The following is a 16165-nucleotide window of genomic DNA, read 5'->3' as shown; positions in this document are numbered from 1 at the left end:
TCTCTTTTCTAGGCAATCCTTCGTATATCCGGAACTTGGCTTGAACCACTCCACAGTTACATTGAAGGAGTTAGTTTCCGCGTCCTCCTCTGCATCAGTGATGCAGCGCCCCACCCATATCATTTGTTTTTTATTACTGGGTCTGACAAGCACGACCATTCCTTTGCAGACCTGTACTGGATTGAATGCTGAATCCGGCTTCTTGTTCCTCGGCCCACAATTGTCGCGAATGTGACTTCGGGTATCGAAAGTTACCTGTCGGCTAGTCCTTACGGACACTCTTACCTTACTGCCATGATGGCAGGAGGTCGGTATTGCTGGTTCCCTTTATCAGCCCCTCTTGTTCAAGTGTTAGTAAACTGGACTTTGCATCTGTACTTGGTCGGATGAGCATAAGGAAGGAATTCCTAAGTGTCTATTTAGATGAGCATACTTGGCTTGGCTTGTTAGTTCTCTTTTGCTCTGTCTTGCACTAGCTTGACAAGAACCCTCGCGTATTGAGATTGGTCCCTCAATATCGCTCCATGATAGCTTACCGTGTCTGCCAAACACCCTCGCTATCATGCCCTTTGTGTTAGTCTCATTTCGGTCCCAAATGCTATTTATGGAAAGTGTCCAGATTTGCTCATTTGGCATATCTATGGAATGTAGAGATCAGCCTGAACACAATGGTGTTCGTCCCGTGTCCAAATTCGCAATCTAGCGCCATTCCATATTTAATAAGTTTCGAGCTTGTCCCAGAGACTAACTCCTGATACTAAGGGAGGCTTGGGGTGAAAGCCCAAAGCGTGTGTCCTCAAGGGGGGGGGGGGGCTATGGGGGGTTCCAAATGTATAGTAGGGATAGTGGGTAGGTCGGGCATGGCCGACCAACCTGAGGCATAGTCTAGCTCCCGCTTGCGTGCCTGTCCTTGTTCTGCGTCCGGCTTGGGTCTAAGCCCAAGTTCCATTCCATGCTAGTTGGTGGAGTACCCATGTCCTCGCGTTAGGCCACCGGTATGCTGAAATAGCGCCAGACTCCGTTTGGCTCCGTTTTACGTGCTGGTCCTAGCATTGGGATGCTGGTTACTCTAGGACTGTTCCAAGTCGCTCCGAGCTCCTGTCCCTTCGCTCCTTGGGCTGTATGCTCGGGAGTTGCTCCGTGGTTCGGTTCCGTCACTCCTTGGCTCCACGCTTGGGAGTTTGGCACCGTTCCTTTGTTCAGTGGCCCAAGGCCCTGAACCTCGGGTTCCTATGGACACGTAGCATGGACACGTGGCATCTGTCACGTGGCACAAAGAGGGTTTAGGTTCCGCTTCGTGGTGTTATCCTGTGGTAAATCACCATAGGATAAAGGGTCAAAACCACGTGCGCTACATTTGGTATCAGAGGATGAATCTCAGCGAGTACTATTCAATGAGATTGGGCAACTAGTCTCGTTGCATACGCAGAGATGAAAACAATGATCCGAGTGGGTACATGTTTGGGTGCAAAGGCTTCGCATTCGTTCCTTGGGTATGGATTCGGTTACCTTGTTGTACCATATTTTGTGAGCTTGAGCTTGGGCTCACAAGAGGGATTGAGTTGTTCCGTTCGCACGAGTTTGAGCTTGGACTTGTGAGTGAGGCACATTAGGAACTCAAGGTTACACTTTGAGTTGGCAGGATTAATGTTAGCATATCGGTGGTTCCATGAGTTGTTCCTTGTACCATGGATAAAAGAAAACCTTCCCTGGGTTTGCTTTGAGTTGCAAATAGGCTGGTCCATAGCTGTTTAGCACGGTACTAGTGGATCCTTCTTAGGCATGATTACAAGTGGATCAATCAAGACTGTAGGGATAAGTCTATTGATTCAAGTAATCATTGCCGTGCTCTCTTATGAACTTTTCTTGGATTGGACTGAAAGCAGTGCGAAAGCAAGCTTGAGGTTTAGTCAAAGATGAAACCGAAAAGAGAGTCATCAGGGACGAAGGATCAAACACGTAAATCATATTCTCTTCTTGGAGAGATGATTTGCAACGAGGTGTGACTCATTGCTCGTGTTCACATTATATAATCAAGAGTCCCTACCTTGATACATGTTGGAAATGATGGTCTTACAAGTGGTGAGTCATGGGATGGATAGCGGTGAAGCGCTATGCCATTTTGTCTAGGCTTGCTATTGGAAGACTTGGGTTGCAATGCTCAATTCTTTTCCGGGGAAACTTGCTATTGCTCCTTGAGTAGCTTGGTGTTGGACTAGTTTTGAGTTTGGTCGGAAAGAGAGTGGCATAAGCTTGTCCGTGTTGTGAACAAAAGTTAGTGATGTTGGGTGTTGTAAACCTCTATTGGTGGAGTGTGGCATTTATGTTGCATTTTGTCGAATTGAGTTGGCACTTGATACTCACATAAACCTTTGAAGTAATGACACTGGCATTGCTCGTGGTGATGCTCAATTGATGATCAAGTCATTGTGATTTCTATATCATATCCATGTGATAATGAGCAATGTGTTTACGAAGTTGCTTGGTTAAACGATGATCAACCCCAAAGTGGTTGATGGTGAAGCTAGTCTACTTACATGTAGTAGCATTGTAGTAGCTTTGACTGGATTCTCAATGGTGGTCCATTATGCTAAGCTTAAGTTGGTTTCTTGTTCCTTGAGGGTTTGCCCATAAGGTGTTGGAAAATGGTTGTAGCATTCATTTGCTATAGCTTGTCAGTAGAACCGTTAGCACTTGGAGTAGATTGCCAGATGGAGAAAGTGTGTAGTTGAGGCATTGATATCACTAGCACTTGTGTTAGTGGAAGTGGCATTGTTGTTTGAGTGATGAGGAATTTTCCTTAGAGCTTGATTTTCCATGTCATTTTTCTTGTTAGTGTTTTGGCTTCACATTGGATCCTGAAATGGTTGAAGAAGAGTGTTAGTGCAATATGGATATCTGAAGATGTGGTCTTCGTGATCAAACAATAGATGTTCATTTTGCATTTTGCGGATATCGGTGTTGGATGTCGGAAGTATGGGCAAAAAGATGTTCGATGCTTAAGCATACTATGGGTCATAAGAATTTGTGTTGAGGTGAACTTATGTGAAGTTGTTAGTAGGAGGAAGTTGGTTGAGTCTTGAAAGCTTGTATTCCTAGACTGAGAGTCATTCTTTCTCTAGGATGGAAAATTTTCCACAAATTTTCTTAGGCTTTTCCGATGGCTGATCTGTTGATCACTTTGTCCGAAAACCATTCCGTTTTCATAAGCCGATACAAACTAGTGAAGGGGTTGGAGTTGACTTAGGTTAGCTTAGACCTTAGTAGGTAGTTTGTATGATGCGACCCGAAAGGGATGCTAGCTTTTGGGGCTAAGGCAATTGAGTTGGATAGAGTCTAGAGTTGGTATAGAAAAGTGGCCGTTGCGCTTTTCTAAGAAGGGTGACCCTTGTGCCTTTCTTTTGTAGTGTTATGTTTGGTGGCAGGTTGCACCTTACATTTCGTTTAGACTCTATAAGAGTAGTGAGCTCTTACTGATCTTGACTTGGTCTTGGTGGCCCTGCACCTTGGCTGAGGATGGTGATGTTCAACTTAGTTGTTTGAGGTTGAGATGTTAGTACCCGTACTATAGCTTTGTCTATGAGAAGGTTGTGTACCGATATGAATCCTTCTTATGGTCTTCACTTTAGTTTCAACTGAGTGTTGATCATGCATAGCTAGCCTCTTTAAGGCATGCTCAGAGCTATTGACTAAATGTGTTGGTGAGCTTATCGCGGTTGAGTTGGATTCGAGTGGTCATTTAGTTTGTGCTTGTCTATGAACCTTTATCTCATACTTGGGGTATTATGTTCATGTTGGACAAGTATATGACTCGATGACATGAGTTTAGTGTTAGGTCTTGTGAAGGCAAGTTGAAGAGTGATTGTTGGTTGCTTTGCGACTAGTGATTGCTTGTAGACTTTGTTAAGGACTGTTGACACTTGCTTCACTCGATGAAGATTTATCAGTGATGGGCTTGCTTTACCGGATGGCGTTGCGGAGGATCGTGTCATTAGACTTATGTGGTTTTCCATGTTGGTATGTTGACTCTACCTCTGTTTATATCATTTGGTTGCATTTAGTTCATAGTGTTGGATTTCATGGAGTCTTGGATGTGGTGATTCACTCCTTGAAGAAGTGTTATCTATACCTGAGTAATGTTGAAGGATTGGTCTTGGATACTAAGTATAGTATCTTTGACCTTGGTTAGCTTAGTTGCTAGAGAGCTTTGAGTGGTCATACACTTGTGCTTTCTTCTAGCTTTGTTCTAGTGCTGATGGCATTGAAGTGATGCCTTGTCGTTGACATTGTTGATGTTGAGATTTCAGTGAAATGAAATGTCTCTCCGCAAGATTGATATCGAGTTTCATTTGTCTTGATGAAGATAGTGTTGATGATTTGGCTATGGCTTGTGTTATTGGCATTGGTGCATTTGCTAGTTAGCAATTATATTAGCATTCAAACGAGCTGAGTGGCAAGTTTGAGTTAGTTGTGTTCTAAACGAGATTATTTAGTAGGGGTTAAGCTTTGGCTTTTCCTTGAAAAGTGATTCAGTCGTGAACTATGCTAACACTACAAGTGGGAGAGTTAGTGATCGATATTTGAATGTTTGAATCCTTCTTGGGTTTGAGTTGGAATATATCGATCATTGATGATTCTTCTTGTGCTTGTTATGAAGTGAGTTACGTCTTGCTATAGATGGATTCATGGAGGATCGGTTTGGTGATCACTTATCGAGCATAGCTTCGTTATGCTTAGCTTTTGGATTGCTACAGACATGCTCTTCATTAGCTTTAGCATCGAAATTAGTTCATGCAAGACTTGTGATCATGTTGGCAAGACTTGGCTATAGGCTGCTTTGAGCTTTTGGTTCCTTGAGCTTTCGTGCTCATTGTTCCATTTGTTAGAAGCTGATGGGGAAGGCATTTTGGCTCATTAGCTTCAATGTTGAAGTTGGCTTTTGCATTTGGCAATCATTGGTGATGATTGACTATCATCTAGGATAGTTGATTATCCTTGTCACAAAGGTTTTGCTTGATTATTGTTGATCAAGAATGATTTTCTGTTCTTCGGGATGGTAAATTCTTTCTTCGACGATGATTATGCATCTCTTTGTTGATGGGATGATTGGTGATCTTTCATGATGGTTAGTTGTTCTCCTTGGTGGCTTATGGCTTTTCGCAATACCATATGTTCCTTGTGGTTTGCCTTGGATTGGTCTGCTGGGTTTGAGATATCAATAGGATGTTGCTGACACTTGCTTAAGCAACTCTGGTTCCTTTGTATTGTTGACTGGGATCTATTTAGATTGGCTAGTATGATAGTTGGCATGAATGGGTGTTTGTTGGTCTTACCACATTCATTCTATTGTGTTGATTGTTGCTTGAGCTAGTTCTAATAGATTGGGATGTTATTTCCTTTGGGTGATACATCATACTTTGTGTTCTTTGAGTTGTTTTTGGTAAGTTGTTTGGTATACTATCTACCATCTTTAGTAGTTAAGTTTCATCATTAAGTTTCCTTGATGATATACTGTCTATTGAATTTTGTTGGATGGTGAATCCTGTGTTTACCAAAAATGATGATCTTGGTGGTTCCTATCCTATAATACTAGTTTATCAGATGATAACTTACTTGGAATACTTTTGTGTTCTCATCTAAGATATCTTTATTGATAATTAAGACTCTAAGATATCATTGTCTATGACTTTGATATTGTCCATCTATTGATCTTTGAGTTTGGGCCAGTAATGGGCAGACTGGCTTCGGCACTTCATGTGCATGGTGAAATCTCTAGTCATGGGGTAGCTACTGCCGACTGGTCACATAACCCGCCTCTCTGTCGATGTTCCTTATTCCGTTGAAAGGGCGTGACCGTGTAAACAACTCTAACTACCTGTTTACAGTAGTCTATCTAAACCTTACCGACGGGTTTGGTTTTTTTGCTTAGGAGGGTTGGGGCCTCTGGCTTCTCTCTCTATGTCTCTGCGGGCAGGGGCATATCACTCTTTTGTAGCTGGGTGACTCCCAGAGCAACAAGGGTGGTTAACTTTGTTGGTCATTTCCTTGTCGGCGACGGCCGGAAGGTGTCTGAGCTGGTAGCGCATCCGCGTTAGACAAAGAGGTTGCTCCTTAACTCATTTAAGTTGGTGCATTTCTCACATAGTGTGAATACCGTGAACTTTTTCTAGAGTTGTTTCCTTGGCGGTATTCTAGACTCGAGTGTGCATCAACGAGGACGTCGATCTTCCCTAGGGGGGGAGAGTGTCGCGAATGTGACTTCGGGTATCGAAAGTTACCTGTCAGCTAGTCCTTACGGACACTCTTACCTTACTGCCATGATGGCAGGAGGTCGGTATTGCTGGTTCCCTTTATCAGCCCCTCTTGTTCAAGTGTTAGTAAACTGGACTTTGCATCTGTATTTGGCCGGATGAGCATAAGGAAGGAATTCCTAAGTGTCTATTTAGCTGAGCATACTTGGCCCGGCTTGTTAGTTCTCTTTTGCTCTGTCTTGCACTGGCTTGACAAGAACCCTCGCGTATTGAGATTGGTCCCTCAATATCGCTCCATGATAGCTTACCGTGTCTGCCAAACACCCTCGCTATCATGCCCTTTGTGTTAGTCTCATTTCGGTCCCAAATGCTATTTATGGAAAGTGTCCAGATTTGCTCATTTGGCATATCTATGGAATGTAGAGATCAGCCTGAACACAATGGTGTTCGTCCCGTGTCCAAATTCGCAATCTAGCACCATTCCATATTTAGTAAGTTTCAAGCTTGTCCCAGAGACTAACTCCTGATACTAAGGGAGGCTTGGGGTGAAAGCCCAAAGCGTGTGTCCTCAAGGGGGGGGGGCTATGGGGGGTTCCAAATGTATAGTAGGGATAGTGGGTAGGTCGGGCATGGCCGACCAACCTGAGGCATAGTCTAGCTCCCGCTTGCGTGCCTGTCCTTGTTCTGCGTCCGGCTTGGGTCTAAGCCCAAGTTCCATTCCATGCTAGTTGGTGGAGTACCCATGTCCTCGCGTTAGGCCACCGGTATGCTGAAATAGCGCCAGACTCCGTTTGGCTCCGTTTTGCGTGCTGGTCCTAGCATTGGGATGCTGGTTACTCTAGGACTGTTCCAAGTCGCTCTGAGCTCCTGTCCCTTCGCTCCTTGGGCTGTATGCTCGGGAGTTGCTCCGTGGTTCGGTTCTGTCACTCCTTGGCTCCACGCTTGGGAGTTTGGCACCGTTCCTTTGTTCAGTGGCCCAAGGCCCTGAACCTCGGGTTCCTATGGACACGTAGCATGGACACGTGGCATGTGACACGTGGCATCTGTCACGTGGCACAAAGAGGGTTTAGGTTCCGCTTCGTGGTGTTATCCTGTGGTAAATCACCATAGGATAAAGGGTCAAAACCACGTGCACTACAACAATAGTGATCCTCAACATCGTTATCTGTCACTGCATTTCCAGAGGACATTGTTCCGCTACTATCTGGTGCTCTGGGTTCTGGCCAAAAGGACTCTTCCAATTCTTCATATACAACCAGCCCATTTTGGATAGCAGATATAATCTTCTCCCAATATTCGAGCAAAGGCTTGCACCTCTGAAAATAGGATTCTCCACCAAACACCAACCCCCTCTTCCAGAAGGCAATATGCTGTCTAATCCCGGCCACTATACTTTCCTGGTCTTTGAGTCCATCCGGGTGCATCGGCCGTGGGGAACCCTGAGGAATCATAGGTTCCCCAGTTATGGGATCTCTCTTGAAGAGTTCAATGCCATCCACTGGCAGCCACACTGTGTCCCATTCTCTCATCTTGTACCTCATCACTGGAGCACCGTCACGCATGCTGAAATGAAACTGAAGAGGCTTGGAGTGGCCAATCAGCATTTCGGATCCGTCCCTGATGTAGCCTCTTACAAACCCCTTAAAGTCTGGAACCTCTGTCACAAGTGCAGCTTCAACAGTGCCTTTGATGCAATTTTGGAATTCATCTTAGAGTTGTGGGAGGGTGAGGACATTGGATCGCCGGAGGGACTCTGCCAGGTGACTGAACATGGCATTGACGTCTTCATGAGTGTGCCCAACCATGAGAAAGCCAAGTGTAATCGTTTCAAATATGCCTTTGGCAACAAGCATCGCCAAGTACGCGAAGACGTACATGTTTTTGTTCTCACTGCCAGCATTGTCTGTTTGGAGCAGAAGATGGGGTGGAAGGCCACATCGGCCGCAAGAACTTCCTTGAGATTCTGCTTCGTTTGGATGAGGCTATGCATTCACCGGGCGACCAGCCTCGTCAGAATGGCATGAGGCCTCACGTGATAACCCTACAATCTGACGGCCAACATATTCACTGGGATGGCATGGGGCCCCACGCGATACTGCAAGCCTTTGCTCCTCCTCCAGTTGAACCCTGTATGGGGTTCGATCGACAAGGGCCTTATGCAAGGGTTGGCCGTTCAGCTCAGTCTGCGCACTTTGTAGAGACCTTAAGTGTTTTGCTAGGGACGCAATCATCATGTTTGCACCCCCGCCACCCCATAGAGGTACAAAGAAGTTCCCATAGTTCTGGGCACCATGCCCATGAGCGATTATGCCAAACAGAGACACAGGCAGCTGCATGGATGAAGAGATTGCCTTGGGGGCAGGATTGAGTCGAGGTAAGCACATCTTTTTCTGGTTCATTTTGTCATGGATGATGCAGAGGTAAGAGTCAGGTCTCTCCATGGAGAGAATCCTGTTATGATAATATGTAGTCCTGCAGCTTCTCTGCTCGATGTTGTGGTCGAGCCGCCTTCTAACCAACATCTCTCGCTCTTGAGCGATGCAAGAATTCTTCGACAAAGCCATTTTGATAGCAGTGCACTTGTCACACTTTGAAAAGCTGAAGTACTTTCCTATACTCACATCCCTGAACCTGTTGCTCCACAATCTACTAAATCTAGATTGGCTCAGCTTCCTGTAGCCATTACTCTAGAGTTCCCGATTCACATCTTCCAATATGGCCCCCTTGGTATACATGGAAGGGAGAACTCGTTGGGTGTCTTGTGTTCCATCTTCCAAGAGGCGGGTTTTATGTGGTTGCTGCTCGCTACATGTCTCGACAAACCTCTTGAAGATTGCCTCTCCATATACAACATGACCCTTGTTTTTGTGCGTACCGTCGTTCCCATGGACTGCCTGTTGAACCCTTTGTTCCTCGAACTCAGTTTTGATTCTGTAGAATGTGGTTCGAGGGACTCCATAAATGATTCTCCATGCCTTCATGCAGACCAAACCCCTCTGGAAGACCATGCCCCCCACCTGATGTTCTGAAGCATCAACAGATGACCGTAATGCCTCATACACAAAATTGCGAGCTGCCTTCCAGGACAATGTCTTGTATCTTGCTCTCTCCTCTTCAATAGCATCCCAATCAGTATGTTGACAGCACCTCCTCTTGCAACAAGCAACTGTCGAGACCATTCGAACCTCCATTGCCATTTTCTGCCTTTTCGGTTCGTTGCTCAGATCCCTTTGGCTGTGCTTTAGGAAGGTGTACTTTCTTTTCCCATGAAGAGATGTTCTGTCATCAGTTGTAGTGGTGTTTGATTGTGAATCCTTCACATTCTCAAACACTAAGTGCCTCAATTTCCACCGCACAATGCTTCCAATAGTCAGACTATTTTCTTCTGTGTCAACAACCTCTAAAATCGCAACTCCAATATCATCCCAGCCCAATTCTTGATTAGCAACCGCATCTCTTGGATCGACAACTGTGGCTAAGCCCTCAGCTACCACCTCCCCCTCGGGGTTGTTTAGAAACACCTTTGCCTGAATCCATGTAGCACGGTTCTTAAGATCCACGGAGGGAACATGCGTCGCATTTGCGGAGGCCATTTTGAAAGTGCAGAAAAGAAGTTAAGACCATACAAAAAATGATTGGAGAATGGCCTAAATCATAACATACCAAACAACCTCAATAGTATGAGGCCACATGCCATTATTCAAACATGCTATTGACACCCACGTGAAATTTCGCATTCACAAAATTGGCATGAGCCCTCATGCCATTAGTGGTACCACTAATGGCATGAGGCCTCACGCTATCTTTGGCCCCTGCTAGCCTGTTGCTATATTCCTTTTGCCTTGCTACAATGTAAATCATAACATGACAAACAAACTTAATAGTATGAAGCCACATAGCATTATTCAAACATGCCAATGACAACCACGTGAAATTTCGCATTCCCAAAATTGGCATGAGGCCTCATGCCATCTTGATATACACACAGCTACAGGCAAGTAAAAACATACATGACAATACGCTAGCCATGAAATTGCAAGGGCCCAAGATGGCATGTGGCCTCATGCCATTTCTAAATGTGGTCCTAAGCCATTCCATGGTGAACATACCAGGAAGCACAAGTGCCGAATATCAAGAGGAAGCGGTAGCCACACCAAAGACAGTGCCGCTCGCAACACCGCAACTACTCATAGCGCCGCTTGCAACACCGCAACTGCTCGTAGCGCCGCTCGCACAAACTGCCACTTGCATAAACTGCCGCTCGCAATGCCGCAACCGCTCGTAGATGCATAAACCACAGCTCACAACGCCGCTTACACAAGCAGCGCTCACTGCGCTCAGCAGAACCAAGAACACGGCGCACAAAAATGATAGACCTAGGAATGAGTTCGAGAATTCAAAAATAACACACGCTTGAACGTCACATCAAATCCTCTGACAAACCAGATCTTATGATTCCTCTGACAAATTTCAAACTGAGTAGCTTCTAGACTTTGCTGTCGGAGGTTGACCTTTGTCACATCATGTCCTTGCCTCGATCCAGCTGTGCCATGTCAGTGATTCGAACTTTGCCATGCCATGTCAGCGATCCGCACCAAGATTATTCGCCGTGTAAAGGAATAATTATGCTGTGTGTGTACGTCCATTTATGGCAATATAAGGCCACACGCCATTCAAAGAATAATGCTAGTCGAGCATTTTTTGGTGCATTTTTGGGTTCAAAATTGCATGAGCCCACACGCTATAAAGTTTATCTGTACCAAAAATAGAAACAGCTTTATTTACTTGGGAATTTAAGTGGTTGAGGCATTTTTAAACTTACAAACACATGCCCTATTTACATTCCTTTGGTTGCTTAAAATTCAAAAATATTATAAACCTTTCTTTTTGCATTTTCAATGTTTTCAATTATGGTTTTTGATTTTCGCAGGACCAGCCTAGTAATCTATTTGCATCCCGTCATGTTTATAGCTAGCTTTCGTTTGTCCCCTTCACTAGCCTGAGATACATCTGCTCGGCATCTGCCTCTTACAGCATTTGCCTAGAAAGGGCATCTTTCTTCACGCAGCATTTGCCACATGTTTAGGGTTTAGGGTTTAGGGTTTAGCAATTCAGTAGCTTGATAAACATGCAAATACAGAACTTGATGCAAAATCCTTTGATATGTCACAATGCCCCTAGGACCATAAACACATTTCAATAGAGAGGGTCCTTTCATTTCATAACTCCTTACGTAGATCTTGGTGAAACCAGAGTTAGTGAAGTTAGTTTCTTGTGATCCCGCATCTGATTGTGATGTCCCTTTGCAGTGTCGATGGAAAGGTCAATGCACACCAAACTGTAGAATCTTGGAGCAAAATAACGGTCGGATTTATGGCAAATGCCCCTGAAACATTGTAAGGCTCGTGTGGTCTCATGTGGTGTCCGATCGAGATGCTTCTATGCAGGGTCATCAAGAAGGACATTGTATACCATTCTTTATTTAGCTGAACATCTGGCATTTTTGGAAATACAAGATGCTTTGGAATATCCAATCATGCATGGTATAAATATAGCGAGGGTATTAAATGATATCCCAATCATGATCTTTCTTTTGGATTTCGCGTGCATGCAATCCGAGGAATGATGACGTTGCGGATTTCTTTTGGATTTCACGTGCATGCATGCGCGTGGCGATCCAGAAATTAATGGTGGCGCCCAAGTCCGAGGAATGATGACGTTGCGGGATTACTAACCGTCGTGACATTTCGCGCGTGTGAGGTTACAGACGTGATCCCCTACTACCGAACAATGAAGGGCGAGACGAGGTTTCTAGACTTGATCAATAGGAAGGTGTTGAACGATCAGAACATCCGGTTCTATGCCGTCTCCGGGCAGCATTCTAGTTTGGCGATGCAAGAGATAGTTGTGGATATTATGGTGGGCGAGGAGGTGAAGAAAGTCTTCAAGACAAGAGTTGTCCGCCTGATAAAAGGCAACTCGCCCCTCCGATCTATCATATCCATCTCCCACGCGTAGAATGTCAAGCAAGAAACGTGCTAAAAATCGGGTTTGCACGAGACATTGGCACGAACACGGAAGCTCTGGGTTCAACTGAAGAAGCCACAAAAACCAGGACAAGGATATGCACTAGCAACTAGCGCCTGGCAGGTAAGCCTCATTGCATGTGGCATAGCATGTGGCCTCACGCCATTTCCATTACAGGAATTCTCGAGTCTTCTCTCGAAAACACTGGGGGTTAATGACACACTCAGCATCCATAACATTCTACTCGCGACAAAAGTTGTTTTTGACAAATGGGTAGATGTGCTGAGGAGGTACCATGACGGGGAGTTGCTAAACTCAATGGGTGTGAAGGACGGCCGAAAGCCCAATGATTTGAAGCTCAACGCCTTGCGTTTCTCGCGGTCTCTAGATGACGACGACCTTCTGACAGTGGCTAATGCTCTTCTATGTGATGAGGTAGTCTTCAACAAGACCAAAATGACTCCCGGCCATATTGTGACATACGAGGACTTGTGCACGACTCTGAGAGCTCGTGCGCTATTGAAGGATTGGATCTTCGAGCAAGTGGCCGTGGAGAGGGTGAGCATCGACACCACGCAAGAGATGATGGAAGAGCTGGAGTTGTCAAATGAAGACATCGACGAGTACGTGAAGGGAGCCCCCAAGTTCATCGATCTGCTGCGGGATGCCACGAAAAGTAAAGCTGAGAAGTTGGATCAGTATCCAAATTTCATTAAGAGGGATGTCGACCGCCGGCTTCAGAAACAGCTCGACCCCACAGCAGAGGCCTATCGAGAACCTTACCGGGTATACGTGAATTCGGATGAGGATCAAAGGTGGAGGAGCATTGTTTCCCGCGGAGATGAGCAGGTCAAGAACATCTTTTGTGTGATGGACTTCACAAACGAGGAGATCACTCATGCAGACGAAGTCAGCTCCATCATTGACTTAATAGTGGGACTTGCGGAGGTGGAATCTTCAGTCCACTGTATGATCTACGACTCCGAATCCTATCACAAGTTCTAGAAGGCCTTGAACGAGGTGAAGGCTCGGTTGAAAGGCAAGGAGATGCGGGAGATCCATGGGATAATGGCTAAGAAGAAGATACCGACGAATGTCCGCATCTTCACACTCGCCCTTGTTATTGGTCCTGCAGCAAAGTGGGACTGGAGTGACTTCCCAGCTTCGTTCGACAAGGCCGATCGAATTGATCTGAGGGAGGTCAATTTACCCGTGCCTGAGGAACTGAAGACGGCTATGGAGCTTTCGAATCCAGAGAAAGCTCCAGGTGCAGCATGGGAAATGCTCAGCTGGGTCTTCAACGCAATAGCGGGTGGGTCACCTGCTTCCGACTCCAAGGGCAAATGCGTTGTCGAGTACAACTGCGGCAGACTATTCTTTTGAGCCGCACTACTCAAGGGTGTCCCGTGTGTTGCGGTGACAAACTCCATTGAAGAGGTGACTTCAATGGAGCATATAATTACAGTTGCCAAAGAAAAACAGTATCTTCTCTGCGAACCTAGTGAGTACGCACTTTAAGTTTAAATGTTATCTCACAAGCTCTGTATGCAGGAGCGTGGCCACCCCCAGATGTTGAAACGACGTTAACAGCTACTGTTGAAGATACCCATGTTGGGCCGAGCTCACAACCTGCACAAGGTAAGGTCACGTGAGGCCTCACGCCATTTTGATTATAGATCGTTGTGAATATTCAGACACGAGGACTGAAAAGCGCACTGGTGGCGCGTCGAAGAAGGACAAACAGACAAGCAATAGGAAAAAAGGAGGTACAAATTATATTTGCAATGGCGTGTGGTCTCATGCCATTCCTTGCAGGAGACACTTCTTCAAAGGCAAAACAGGCAAGCACCAGCCAAGCTCAAACTGACAGTGGTCATAAAAAGCGAAAGCACGTTGGACAGTCGTCGGGATCAGAGGCGTTTGATTCGAAAAGGAAGAAGGGCAACGAAAAGATGATAGGTAATGCCTCGTGGTTATGGCGTGTGTGCTCATGCCATTCATTGCAGATCAAGGGCTGAGTGAAAGCAGCCAGTCACCACCTCCTAACTCAGATTCCTATGGCGGACTCCCCTTCCCCAATCTCAATGGAGAGGTACAATGGATGAGGGATGCTTTTCAAGTTAGGGCCACGTTTTTCTCATCTCGTCGTCTTCGAAGGGTGCAAGAACGTGCAGAAACCATGTTAAGACAGTCGGGTGAGGATACGGTCCTAGGTCACGCACTAAAACAGGCTATGGATGTCTTGTATTTTGAGATGGAGACTCGGCCAGATGTTTTTCCCAAGATGGTCCTGGAAGAACAAGCCATCCAGCCTGAGCAGCCTATGGAAGAAATGCAGGAGGGGGATGAGGAGCCAGAGAAAGATAATGAGCAGGAAGAGCAGAAGGACGAAGAGGAGGACAAAGAAGAGGAGGACGAAGAAGAGGAGGATGAAGAGGACTTGGATGGTCCTCACAATGGTGACGATCACAATAACGATGACGACGATGATGATGACGATGGCCAGCCTGAGGTGGCCAAAGAGCAGCGGAGGAAGGTCATACAAGACAAACCATCAGGTAAATAATAGTACATCCATTCCTAACCTTTTACCATTTCTAACATTGTCCATGTAGGTCGCAGAGCAAATGGTAAGTAGAGATTATTTAGTTGAATTAAGATATAAACTCTAGCCTTTAGTGTCGAGGAAGGATAGTGCCAAGCAAGGGTCAAAACGTATGTCCAATCCTTCAGAATCAGCAGTGCGCCCAAGTGATATCGGTCCTAGTTCCTCAATAGCAGTTGATGGTAAATACAGTATAGTCGATTCAATGTGCTAATGAGTTTGTTTTTAGTAGCCAGTAGGGAGGATACCATCTCAATCGAAGGGAGATATTTGGACATGCATATGGATCTGCCAGTGGACTCTACTTGCCTGCAAGAGTCATCAGAGCTGGTGGAGGCTACTATCCATATCAACGCCAAGCAAGCTGACCACGCTCCACTTGATGCTGCCCATACCACTGAGTCAATCTTGTCCACGTATCCAACTGACGGTGACCAGGCGCCATTGGACCCGCATGAGGCCGCCCCAGCTGCCGAGCCGGTCGTATCCTCATTTCCAATGGACTCAACGTGTGCCCAATCGTCTGACTGCGCGCCGTTGGAACCTCCCTACACCGCCCCTGCTGCCTGTTCGGTCATGTCCACTTTGCCAACGGAGGCACCAGCTGAAATGGCGTGTGATCACACGCCATCGGAACCACCCCATGCCACTGTTGAGCCAGTTGTACCAGAGTCTACAGCTGAAATGGCATGTGCCCACACGCCATCGGATGCGATTGACCCCATATTGCAGAGGAGAGTATTTCCGCCCTTCACGTTTCCTCGACCAAAACCCTCTCAACGACCATCGGGAGCACCATTCGCTAATATTGTAGATGGTAAAATTGACTTGTACCATTTTTTATGTTGACGCATTTCATTTCAGAGTCACGGCGAAGGTACTGTATCGTTTTTGATCTAAACGGTGTCCTTTTCTCCCATGAGCGTGGCTCGTCCTCGAATGTCACTGCACCCTCCAAAGCCTGCGGTCGCAAGTTGGTCAAAAGAGACAGATTCACATTAATCACACGGGAGAAACTGCAGGATCTAATAATGACCATGCGACACTTAAAACAGAGGGCCGGGTTCAATTTGCAATTGGGAGTTTGGACATCCATGATGCGCCACAATGCATTAACGTTGCTACAGATGATGCACGATCAGACGCGAGTAATATTACCATTTGACTTTCTCCTAACGCAGGAGGATTGCTTGACTATGGTCCATGTGAGGGGTAGCAAGCCCATCTTCGTCAAGCCAGAGGCTGTAGTGATGAACCGGACTGCTAGGTCAAGTGAAATCCT

This window comes from Selaginella moellendorffii, unplaced genomic scaffold, assembly GCF_000143415.4.
Source record: "Selaginella moellendorffii unplaced genomic scaffold, v1.0 SELMOscaffold_40, whole genome shotgun sequence".
Taxonomy (NCBI): Eukaryota; Viridiplantae; Streptophyta; class Lycopodiopsida; order Selaginellales; family Selaginellaceae; genus Selaginella; species Selaginella moellendorffii.
The sequence above is the reverse complement of the archived record's forward strand: the minus strand, read 5'-3'. Positions refer to the sequence as shown.